The 13,283-nt window shown below is 37.8% G+C and overlaps 1 protein-coding gene across 2 annotated transcripts in view; it reads left to right on the top strand.

The window, feature by feature from the left end:
• Window positions 1-13,283, top strand: part of PDGFC (platelet derived growth factor C) — a 181,536-nt gene that overhangs the window by 133,296 nt on the left and 34,957 nt on the right. The gene's annotated exons all lie outside the window — the stretch shown is intronic.

Here is a 13,283-nt window from a genome sequence, read left to right as displayed (position 1 = left end):
ATGCACTTGTGAGAGTGCAGTAAAACAGAATTGGTGGACATGATACTTGCCCACAAGAATTTTACAGTCTATCCTTCATCCCTTATTTATACCATTCAAGTTTTAAAAATATTGTCTTTGTTTCCTAATGTATTTTACCTTATAAATAATTTAACACATATCCTTGGTTATCATGGTAGGTTCTGTATAAGGATGGGCAAAGTAATTTACACCAAATAAGCCTGCAGGTCACCCTCCCTATAGGGTCATCTAGGGAAGCAGCCAAGATCTTTCTTAGGTCAGCACATCCAGCATGAGGCCCGGCAAAAATTCCAGAACAGTATCAATTGAACAGTTGTTCAGAGACTTAGTAGATAAGAACATTTTCGTATGTAAAAGTTGCTGCTGCCAACTAAAATGGAGGCAGGGCCTTCTGACACCACAGCTACTCCCCAACTTGGGGGAAAAAAGGGTTAGATACAGCTTTGATAATAGCTTTGCTAGCCAGTCTTCTTATTAGGCAGGAAAGGAAGGAACAAGGATGAAGGAGGTCAGCAAGCCCTTAGGGATGGATTTTCTGACACTGAAAAGTTTGCAGTCTCTACAGTTTAACCAAGGCAACATGAATGAGAAATTTCAGATTTATTTATTAATTATCTTTATCTTCATGCTTGCAATAAAACCTTCCTAATTTTAGGATATGCTGTCATTGCTGAGACAGTGGGGAATGGCAGGTCTACAGAATCCATCCGAGTTTTCCATCCTCTTGGGATGTCAAAACTGCCAAAATATCAGGATTTTGGGCCATTCATTCTGAGCATCTTCTAGGGTAATCCAAAATCACCTGGTAACTGTTTTTTTATATGTAAGCACCTTGGAGGCATTAATCGTGTCTACTAAGACTACTGTAGTCTCCCAGGCACTTAAGACAGTAGTCTGCATAAGGCAAGCACTCAATAAATGCTGTTCATTGATTGGTATGCACACATAGGTTTGGAGCAATTGAGGGGATGTTGTCTTTCCATTTTACTCACTCAACATTTCCTACAATTGGACAAGGAAATGTACCACCCAGAATGAGCTCTTGCCTTCCTAAATAGGGAGAGCTAAATTTGGGCCTGGCGTATTTCTGGGGTGTGAAATTATCAGAAAATCCAGAAGCTGTTGCCCCTTTTTCTAGCTTGTAAACCAAGCAGCATTATCTAGTGGTTAGAGCACGGGCCTAGCAGTCAGAAAGACCTGGATTCTAATTTCATCTGTGCCATTTAATAATCATGGTATTTGTTATATGCTCACTATGTAATAATAATAATAATAATAATAATGGCATTTATTAAGTGCTTACTATGTACAAAGCACTGTTCTGAGTGCTGGGGAGGTTACAGGGTGATCAGGTTGTCCCACAGTGGGGCTCACAGTCTTAATCCCCATTTTACAGATGAGGGAACAGAGGCCCACAGAAGTTAACTGACTTGCCCAAAGTCACAAAGCTGACAATTGGCTGAGCCGGGATTTGAACCTATGACCTCTGACTCCAAAGCCCGTGCTCTTTCCACTGAGCCATGCTGCTTTTATGCCAGTCACTGTACTGGAGTGAATACAAGCAAATTGGGTTGGACACAGTCCCTGTCCCATGTGGGACTCACAGTCTCAATCACCATTTTACAGATGAGGTAACTGAGGCCAAGAGAAGTGAAGTGACGTGCCCAAGGTCACAGACAAGTGGGGGAGCTGGGATTAGAACCCACGACCTTATGACTCCCAGGTTCTATCCACTATGCACTTGTCTGCTGTGTGATCTTGGGCTAGTCACTTCACTTCTCTGTCACCTCATCTGTAAAGTGGGGAATAACGCCGTGAGCCATGCTGTGGGACACAGATTGTGTTCAACCTGATTATCTTGTATCTACTCCAGCACTTAGAACAGTGCCTGACACATAGTAAGTGTTCAAGAAATACCATAAAAAAAAGGATTGTGCCTACCAATTCTATGGTATTACCCCAAGTCCTTAGGGCAGTGCTGTCTATCCAGTAAGCACTCAGTAGATTTGACTGATTGTCTAGAGTAAGTCTTGAAGTCCCTACTGGCTTACATATCAATCATCTAGATCATACTTTCATACCTCTTTAATTCAAGATGCTAAGTTTATCACTACGCTATTGGATCAAAAGGTAATCCACTATATATTTGAGCCCAGTTTTGGAGTTAGCTAGGCCCAAATTCATAGATATATAGTCTCAGAATTAAAAGTGAAGTGATCACCAGTAGTCCTATAAACCATAAAGTTGTGTAATTTAGAAAGGTCACTGAACCATGAATTCACTGAAATCAGTAGTGATTGCGGAGTACCTTTAAACAAATCTGCACCAGAATTACCAGTATTCTGTAGAGGATAATTTATCAGAGAACTATGGCATGCAACTAGATTCACCTTGAAAAGAACCAGTGTGGTGGTGTGAAAAGAGTGTGGGCTTGGGAATCAGAGGATTCTAATTCTAATCCTGGCACTGTGTCTGACCTGATTATCTGGTACTTACCCCAGTGTAGTATTTGACCAATAATAAGCCCTTAAAAACTGTCAATTTTACTATTAGTAATTGATATCAGGTGGGAATCTTGAACACTTATTTTTCTGTCATCTTCTGGGATGCTCACGGACCAACGAAATAATTTGAATTAGGAATGAGATATGACCTGAAAGTGAGATGGGTAATAATTGGATTCTGATTGAGTTGCATTGAATTTGGCCCACCCAGTGTTCTGCATTTGAGGTGTCAGTCGAAGAAGAATGGGATTTTTATCCTACAACAATATCGTGTGATTGTCATAAAAAATAATTAAGTACAGGAAGTGACAAATTACAGATGTTGTCGATTTGCCCCTAGTTTTTTCTTCTGGATTCCTACCTAGAGAAATTCATTAAAGAGTGTATCTGATTCTGCGAATGAAGAGCATACAGTTAGTTGATGAATAGCATCTGATTTGATTTACCTTTACATCTGACATATTTTTCATGTAAATAACTATCCACTTAAAATAACTACTTACTCCCCTTGATTTTTTTCTTCTCACTCTAAACTCCAATCTTTAAAAAAAATATATACAAACTGAGTTCTTCATATTTGTATTTCTTATATAATGTAGGCTATCAACTGCAGAGTTTTATATTTTTAAGTCTGATAGCAAACTGGAAATAATAGGATGTACAGCATAAAGCTCATTGAAGCACATAGCTTTGTAATAATGCTTTATGAAAATCACTAATATTTTGAAATAAATGTTAATTTCAACATAGGGAATATAACAAAACCTCCTGTCATTAAAGTCAATAAATTTCTCACATAAATAATAAAAACTGAAGTTAAACCATATCTAGTGGACTTTTATGTTGTTTCTAAGGAGTTTTTTTTTTATTTTAAGGGAGGAAAAAATCTGGTAGATTAGAAGTGAGAGTTTGGGAAGAAATGAAGCAAAACTGAAATAAAACAGTGCATGCTTGTTTCTGTTTGGAGGCCACACAGAGAGAGGACACAGGGCATGTTTCAGATCCCTTAGGAAGGATAAAAAAAACTTTTGTTTAATTCTTTACTAATTTATAATAGATTATGTTTTACTTTGTGTAATGTGGTTTTAACAGCCTTTTTAAATGATGATTAAGTAGCCGAAGAATGGTGGCAACTCTCTCGCGCGGTGTAAATGTGTTATTAGATCATCTGGTTACATCCTTTCTTGATATAATCTGTGGGATTTTATTAGGAAAAATCAGAACCCTGTCAATCGCTTCACCAAAACTAACTACCATTTTAAGCGTATGAAACTCTCATGTGTCCTAGTCTCTTCATTGGTATTTTGTTCTTGTACTTAATTCAACCGATCACAAATCTTGCATTAGAACTGTTCGTACTAGAAATGATAAACTGTGGAACAGAAATAATAGATAATCCTAAAGAATTGTGTTCTGATTAACATGCTGAAGCTTAAACTGCTGTTGCAGCATTGGTCATATGGTTATTGTTTTTTGAAGTGTTCAGTAATTTTAAGAAAATCTGGGAGCAGAAGGAGGGGAGAGGGGATTTCCTCCATCATGCCAATTTAGTTCGCATTTCCCATCATTGTTACCATTTTTATAATTGTGGATATGAGATTCAGATTGGTTTAATTCCTTATTTAAGATTTGGTCACTTGAGGTAGTTGAATTTTGGGCATCTGTAATGATGTATATATTGTGAATATATTTTTATGTACAGAAACATGAATAATTAGCTGTTGAAAGTTTTGTGCTCTACTTGAAATTGTATTTTGAAGGCCTGTCCTGGTCCTCAAAATAAAATTGTGGTTTGCTCAGTGACCACTATGTAATTGGAGCAATTACATAAACCATAACTATTTACATTAGATTAATGGATAAAATCCTTCCCAGTGATTTAACTCAAATTAAGTAGGTTTGGATAGGAAAGTACCCTGTAATGTAGTCTATTGTTACTTGGTGGAGGGTTTGGTGGGGACATTCGATGCTTGAGGTGCCATTAGGGAATGCATGACTGATTGCTAAAGTAGTTATTAATTATGCAGAGTATGGAGAACAAAGCAACTCCAGTGAGCATTGATGTTAGGGTGAGAAGGGGAATATTTTTTCAGTCTCTCTTGTGTGGTATTTGTTGGTAAAATCTAATAAAAATATATTTGCAAGAAGAAAACAATTCAAATGTATTCATATTGGGTGCGAAAAAAATCTGATTCCTCTAAGGAAGGAATAATTAGTCAAAAATATGTATTTAAGATCAAACAGCACAGTAAAGTTCATATAAGGAATTAAATATGAATATTTAGAGCGGTAAGTGAGAAAAACAATTTTTGTGAAGGTAACAGACTGGAATTTATACACATGCTTATACACATTAAAAAAAAGATTACTAATTGACATTCCCATAGTTTTAACCTAGTTCTGAGAAGCAGCATCAACTAACCAATCATATTTATTGAGCACTTACTGTGTGCAGAGTGCTGTAGTAAGCACCTGGAAGAGTACAGTAAAGCAAAGATGGTAGAGACAATTCCTGTCCACAGGGATCTAATGATGAATATATTCCCAGTAGAATATTCTTTTGTATCCATCTGTATTTTTTAATTATATTCAGAGGTAGAATCATTGTAACTTATGGGTTTTTCTGTTTAAAGTAATTACAAGGTATCAGTCATTTCATAACAATTGATTGTTGTTGTTCAGTTAATCAGAGCACTGCAGAGCACTGTACTAAATACTTGGGAGAGTACAAAAAAATAAGTGGACATGATCCCTGTCCTCAAAGAGTGTACAATTTCCAAGTGTTGTATACTTAGACTTTAAATTCCTTCATTTCAGCACAAGGTATTCCTAAGAAAGTAGGAATTCTCTTGCCATTTACACAACAGAATTACTTTTTGCATTTTTTTAAATCATAGCTGATATCCTAGACCTTTGACCTCATTAAGGAGTGCATACTCTTGTGTCTGTTCTAGGAAAAAAAAATTCCAAATTTAGGGTTTTTAATTAAGCATCAGGACAAAATGCTAATTATTGCTTATACAGTACGAGAACGATAAGAGTCTCCAAGATGATTTTTGTGTGTGGGGGTGTGTGGCTGTCTATCAAGATAATACCCACCCTCTCGCATCATACTGAAACAGCCATTGCAGGGGTCATTAAGCAGTGAAGTATGGCTGTGAAGCTACCCAAATTCCTTTACAAGTTTATTTCTCTAGCTTTTCTGAGTTTCCAATGTGAGTAGGAAATGCCACCAGCCTCGTCAGTTCCACACACACCACATACACTGCAAAAGTTAATATCATGTGGAAAAACAGGATTATTATCATTATTTAGTCTACAAAACAGGATTATTTAGTCTACCGAGGGTAGACTAAACAGAGATGAATTACACAAAGGCAGTGTAGACTAGTGTAGAAAGCACAGGACTGGAAGTGGGATCTGGGTTTTAATCCTGATTATTAATAACAATGATGATAATTATGGTATTTGTTAAGCACTTACTATGTGCTGAGCACTGTTTTAAGCATTGGGGTAGATGAAAGATAATCAGGTTGTCCCAAGGGGGGCTCACAGTTGAGGTGAGGTACCTGAGGCACAGAGAAGTTAAGTGGTTTGCCCCAAACGCCACAGCAGGCAAGTGGTGGAGCAAACCCATGTACTACTCTGATTCCCAAGCCTGTGCTCTCTCCACTGAGCCCTGCTGCTTCCCCAGTTTTATTATTACCTGCTCTGAGACCTTAGGCAAGTCACTAAATTTCTGTGCTTCAGTTTCCTAATATTTAAAAATGGGGATAAAATTCCTGTTCTCCTTCCCTTTTGGAGTGTGAGCCCCAAGCGGGGCAGATACTGTTGTGTTGCATCTATCCCAGTGCTTAGTACAGTCTTTGGTATATAGTAAGCCTGAATAAAATTCCACAGTACAGAAGAAGAAAGCAGAAGCAGAGATACTAAAATACAGTGAAGGTTACATATGCTTCACTTATATCAGGTGCTTAGTAAAGACATTACTGCTGCAGGGATAGTATCGAGTATTTTTTTCCTTAATTTTTTTGTCAGTAGTTAAATCAGGTCACAAGCCCAGTAGGTATAAAAAGTTTTATCTAAAGCTTTAAGTTTGTGTTCACCTTCTATTAAGGTTTAAACCACCCTGGAAATCCTTGGATATCATAATACTTACTAATGTGAGCCCTGAATCTGTAGAACACTTCAGAAATACATCCGCAACATAGGGAAAAACATCTTCATAAAGATGACAAGGATTTCCAGGGTGGTTTTAACCTTAATAGAAGGTGAACACAAATTTAAAGCTTGGGTAGCTTCACAGCCATACTTCACTGCTTAATGATATTTGAATTTTGGAAAACATTTTCAGTCAATTTCCAGGTCAAGTTCACTGCTGCTCCATAAACTGCATACCAAAGAGAGCAATGTCAATAGTGGATTGTATGTGTATTTCAGGATCGTGCCCTTGGGGTCTAATGGGTTAAGTATGTGGATTAATCCCAGTAAGATTGAAATTGGAAAGGATATCAACGTATCTGTCATTGGGTCATTATTTGAGTGACCAGAGCGACTGTGGAAGTAAGCAAAGTGAAGAATCTCAAGACAGGCTAGTTTCTACATATTGTAGTCCCTCAAGCTCTTAGTACAGTGCTCTGCACAATGTAAGTACTAATTAGGGTCATGCTTTCAAGTCTCAATAGTTTCATGACTCTCCTGTCTCTTGTTCAAAGTATCTCTCTCTTGCCCTCCTACTTTATCAGTATCATCCATCCTAAAAAAAATCAAATATGGCAATTTGGAAAGATTTAAACAACGTAATGTAGAAGATTCCTCTCAGATGATTATCCCTACTGATGCAAAATGAAGGCATAAAATGTCATTAAAAACTAAATTTATGAAGAAAGCAAAATAATAGCTATAACCTCAGTCATGCGGGATCATGCTTGCAGCTGTTGCGAGGAAAACTGCATTTCTACTCCAGACTAGTGAAAGCACCAGGATCCAGAGAAGAGAAATTCTTGGCACAGTAACAGCATTGTTCTGTGGCTTCAGGGCAAGAGTCTGGTCTCTGTGTTTATCTTCCCTGTCTTACTAGGAGAAATCCTTTTTTTGTTTAAAAAGGGATGGATAAGATCAATCAATCATATTTATTGAGCGCTTACTGTATGCAGAGCTCTTTGGGGTTTTTTCTTTGCTTTTGCTTTCTTGTTGTTCTTATCAGAGCCTGTAGTTGTATAGAAAGGAGGGATCAGGGCAGCCAAGTTCACGTCAATTTGGATATTTAAGCTCATCTCTTGACTATAAGCTTGTTATGGGAAGTGAGCATTTCTGCTAATTCTGCTGTATTGTACTCTTCCAAGGGCTTAGTACAGTGCTCTGCCTATTATAAGCACTCAATAAATGCAATTGCTTGATTTTTGAGCTCTTTTAAATGCATATGAATCAAGTTCTGTTGTGGGACCAAGGATTTGCACTAAAACAAAAGGGAAAATAACCCAATGGCGATGGAATTTGTCTCTGGAATGTGCAGTAGATTTTGAAGTAGAAATGGGAGCCTCAGGGCTGCCATTCTGCCATCTTCAGCAGACTGGCACTGGACTTGTGAAATTAACCTACCTGTAATGAAAAAAGCTGTAGAAAAGACAATATCAAACTGTCCAGGACATTTTCCCAGGTATATTTCTGAACCATTTGGGAGTATGTTCTCCAAGAGGCCATCCTTGATTAAGCCCTGTTTTCCCACAACTCCCATTCCCTTCTGTATCATCTGTGAAATTGGATGTGTACCAATTTGGTATTCACCCCACCCCGAGCCCTTCATCACTTATATATCAAATCTGTGATTTAAATTAATGTCTGTCTCTCTATAGACTGTAAGTTCATTGTGAGTAAGGATCAGGTCTACCAATTCTGTTGTATTGTTCTTTCAAAGCACTTAGTACAGTGCTCAGTACATAGTAAGTGCACAATAAATAAGATTGATGAATTGATTATATTCTGTTTTAAGCAAGCGGATAATCATATATTCCGCGAGATGTAGAAATAAAGTAGTTGCTGGGCATTGGATTGTTAGGGATAGACCTAAGACAAGCCAAAACCTGATTTCAGTACCTGAAAGTGGAGGTATTAAAAGAGATGACACATGTTTTGGGAAAGATTCTTTAGAGGTAATCCCAGGTATTCTGACTCTCTTTTCTTTTCTTCTTGGGATTTGGTGAGTGATATGTTAAGGTGATTAGTTCTGTCTCTGATAAAAGAATCCAGGGAGCTATTCAGTTCTGGCCTAAAACCCAGAGAGGATCTGGGTTTCTAACCCAAGAGTATCTCCTTTTTTTTCACTGAATGACCTAGTCCTCTTCTGGTTCCTTTGCAACTGCATAGTTTTCAGGCTTCTGATCATCTCAGAATGGTGGACTTTTCAAGAGAATAATATATGGATTAAAAGTTAAAAGCTTTGTGTTTGTAGAAAAGGATAAAAAACTGGGTGATGAAATAACAAAGAGAAAGCTTAGCACACTTAATGTACATTTACTTGTTCATACTTCTAATTTTATGTTTTTCATGTCTTCCCGGTTTGCACTTGCTCCCTTCTCCTATCCCCCAATTTGAATTCTTAATACAATTAAATTGTTTTGTTTGGCTTTCAGTGGTCTTTGTCTTATGGTTCCAAATATTTAGTGTCTTTCAGGAAATTGCTATGAAGAGAGAAATTATCAAAGCAAGTTACAATCAAGCAATGGTTTTTGAGTGTTTATTGACTTTTAGACTGTGAGCCCGTTGTTGGGTAGGGACCGTCTCTATATGTTGCCGACTTGTACTTCTCAAGCACTTAGTACAGTGCTCTGCACACAGTAAGCGCTCAATAAATATGATTGAATGAATAAATTGGGTGCTCGGCTTAAGTGGTTACAGGCCAGGGTAGTTTCAACCACCTTCAAAACCATCCTTCAGAGGTCTCAGGTTGTCTCATTGTGAAACTTCTTACTTCCTCCATCTTTCACTTCCCATATACCCCGTCCTCACCTGCTGCTTCTGCTCCAGATTTTCACTTTGGCTTAGGGAGTATTCCTCACACAGAGAGAAGCAGCATCCATTGCAGCTGCTGCCTTACCAGAATTTTTGTTTCTTGGGGCTGTGGAGCCAAATTAAGTGTGGAAAATTGGTGGCAGCAGGAGCAAAAACAGTTTAGCGTTTATTCCTGCCACAGCTGCTGCTCTAAGGTGCTTCTTGTTGTTTCCCTGGAGTTCTGGCTTGGACGGGAAACCCAAATAAGCAGTTAGTGATGCTGTTGCTGCCATTCAATTGGACTGAACCCTCTGATAAGCCGAGTGTCTCCTATTCTATACTCCTAGTTGGAAACGTATAACATATATTATGCTTGATGCTCTTTCTATTGAACGTTCTTCCTTGGTAGGTTAGTTTAAAACAAGTGTGGGCTTTATTTTAATTTTAAAGGAACATGCATATTGCTTTTTTTCCACATTTTGAACTGAATATGTTTTATGACCTGCAAAGGTAATACCTCAGTATTGGGTGTTACAGTACCTCAGTATTGGAAGTATTGGGTGAAAAAAATCAGCTGTGTGAAGACTACTGTTTTTAAAGTATATAAACCTAAATTCTTCCTCTGAAAACCCAGGTATGTGAAGTTGCATTTGACAAGATTCATCGACTAAAATGAATTAGTTATTTGAGTTTACCACATTTGGCCGTATACAATCTCCCAGAAATAAATTTACATTCACTTCAAAATATGGGGCAGTTTCTAATATCAAAGAACCAAATCATCTCTTGTTGGAAAAACTGAGAAAACTTGCCATTGTACAAAGCAAGAGCTTCAGTTTGTTTTGTTTGATTTGTGGAATATTCCCAGTGAGCACTCACATTTCTGAATAAAAAGGAGCAGAAAAGACATTTTATAGGGACAACATGCTATGCTGAGGGAGGAGACTATCTGAATGATGTCTCATTGCTCTTCTCCCTCTAAAACTCCAGGATTCCATGAAGCAGTACTATTATCCCAGCTTTGAGTGGGAAATCCATGATAGGTAGAGTTTAAAAATCATGTGAAATATAAATAGATGGTAGCAATGAGTAGGTCTATAAACCTCGGGGACAATTTTCTTGACACTCCAATCACAATATGCTTGATATTTGTGACACGGCTGGGAACTAGATGCATATTTGGGGGCTACAGTCAAAGGGAATCCCAGTTCAGACATTGGGTAGTTTATCACCCAGTGGCTATCTCAAGAGACTTGATCAGTAATCTGAGTTCAATTAATCAATCAATGATATTTTTTGAGTGCTTACTAATTGAGTGCAGAGCAATTGGGAGAATACAGTACAAAAGCATTAGCAGACTATTTCCCTGCCCATAATGTGCTTACAGACTAGAGGGGGAAGCAGACATTAATATGAAGAAATAATTTATAATATATTACATTTATATATACTTTATATATATATGTATATATATATTTATTATATATTTTAAAGATATGTACTTAAATGCTGTGGGGGATGAATATCAAAAGTCCAAATGTCACAGATTCAAATGCAGAGATGACACAGAAGGGGGAATGAGCCAGGGAAAAGAAGTCTTATTCTGGGAAGGTCACTTGGATGAAATATGACCTTAATTATGCTTTGAAGATGTAGAGAGTGGTGGGCAGACATATTTGGAGGGGAAGGGAGTTCCAAGGTAGGACGTGGGAAAGAGGTTGGCAGTGAGATAAACGAGACTGGGTACATTGAGTAAGCTGAAACTAGAGTGTAGTGTGCGAGCTTATTAAATTTTTGTTATCTGTTCGTTATGTTAGATTTTATTTCAGATAACATATTTTACTCTACACTCAAATTAGGCTTTATCATTTTCCCCTCTAAATTGTAAGCTCCCTGTGGGCAGGGACCATGTTTACCAACTCTGTTAAATTATAATAATGATAGCATTTATTAAGTGCTTACTATGTGCAAAGTACTGTTCTAAGCGCTGGGGAGAATACAAGGTGATCAGGTTGTCCCATGTGGGGCTCACAGTCTTAATCCACATTTTACAGATGAGGGAACTGAGGCCCAGAGAAGTTAAGTGACTTGCCCAAAGTCACACAGCTGACAAGTGGTGAAGCTGGGATTTGAACCCCTGACCTCTGAGTCCAAAGCCCGGGGTGTTTCCACTAAACCACACTGCTTCTCCTGTGTATTCTGTCAAGCAGTTAGTACAGTTGTAATGTAATTGATTCAGTAAATGTGAGGTTCTATCCACAAAGCAAATGCATGACTGGTAGAAAAAAGGTACTGTATGTCCAACTTCACCTGTTCTTTCTTCATCCAGTGCTTTTCATAATATAGTTTTAATTCTTGATAGTTGTTCATTAAGACTTAGTGTATGCACTTATGTACATGTCCATAATTTATTTTAATGTTTGCCTTTCTCTTCTACACTGTAAGCTTCTTGTGCATAGGAAATGTGTCTTCCAACTTGGTTGTACTTTCCCACAAACTAAATTCAGTGCTCTGAAAACAGTAAGGCTCAATAAATGTCTTGATTGATAGATTGATTTCTGGGCATAGACAATTTATAGCATAGCCCAGATAAGGCTTAGGCCAGGTCACCAGTGTACCAGGCAGGACTTTAAAGTTCTGGTTTGTGAAATCACCTCCTCTAAAGAGGTTGGGTAGCCTTCTTCACTTCAGCTTTTGGCTGTAGTCTGGCTCTTCCACTGGCCCATGTAATATTTAATATCCATTCTCCACAGTTGTTCTATTAAATAGAAGTTCTAATACCTGACAGGTACCATCTTCACAAGAATGTTTCATGGAAAAGTTAGGAAAAAGGAATAAATTTTGTCCCAACCCAAACCCTGAGACCTGGAGCCCAAAACAAATCCATGTAAGTTGAATCAGGAAAGACCTGACCAGATTGTGGATCCAAATTGCAGCCAATAAGAAAGAAAGCTTTTGGGCAATAGTTGTTAAGGTAACTGAAGAGAATAGCTAAGTGAAGAAGAGTGAGCCCATGTATCTTCTGACCATTAACTGATGGATCATTTTACTGTATCACATGTAGTTCTTTTATTATTAAGGGAATTTAAACAGGGAAAATAAGGTAAAAGTTACAAAATGTATCTTTTTGAAGACAGTTTATCTTATTGGTTTATAGGATATGAGGCCGAAACTCACGTCTTCACACCAGCCCGTTCAGCACGTGCACAACCACAGTGAAGCTTTCTTGTTCTATTGTGGTAAACCAACCTCTGAAAGCTTATGGGAGCCAGAGTCCTGGGCCCAAATCTGAATGCTGACTATTTCTCAGGATATACCCACTGGAACCTCTGTGATTTGCTTTAAGATTTAAACAGCAAGGAATGAAAAGATGTAAAAGCAGTTTCCTTTTTGAATGTGGGAACGTGGCCAGGTTTTCTCCTTATGCCCTCAGGACTGTGTTTATTTTCTCACGCTTCCAAATTGCTTCACAATTTTCACTTTTCTCCACTTAATCACCTTTTATTGCGTACTGCAACCTAATTTGCTTATTAGTGATTCTAAAATTAAACAAACCATTGGGACTAACATGCCTCTAGAAAGCCTGCATTTTTGAGCATACACTGGAAAACCAGATCCTTAACTAAAACAAAAACTCAAAGTTTTGTTGAATTGGGGAAAAATAGAGAAAATTCCCAAGAGATGACTTAATGTTTTGTCTGCCTAAAAACCTCAGAGCTGATAGGGCAAAAAGTCAAAAATCTGTAAATCAACAGCAGCTTAAATGTG

Source organism: Tachyglossus aculeatus, chromosome 12 (assembly GCF_015852505.1).
Source record: "Tachyglossus aculeatus isolate mTacAcu1 chromosome 12, mTacAcu1.pri, whole genome shotgun sequence".
Lineage (NCBI taxonomy): Eukaryota > Metazoa > Chordata > Mammalia > Monotremata > Tachyglossidae > Tachyglossus > Tachyglossus aculeatus.
The sequence above is the reverse complement of the archived record's forward strand: the minus strand, read 5'-3'. Positions and strand labels throughout refer to the sequence as shown.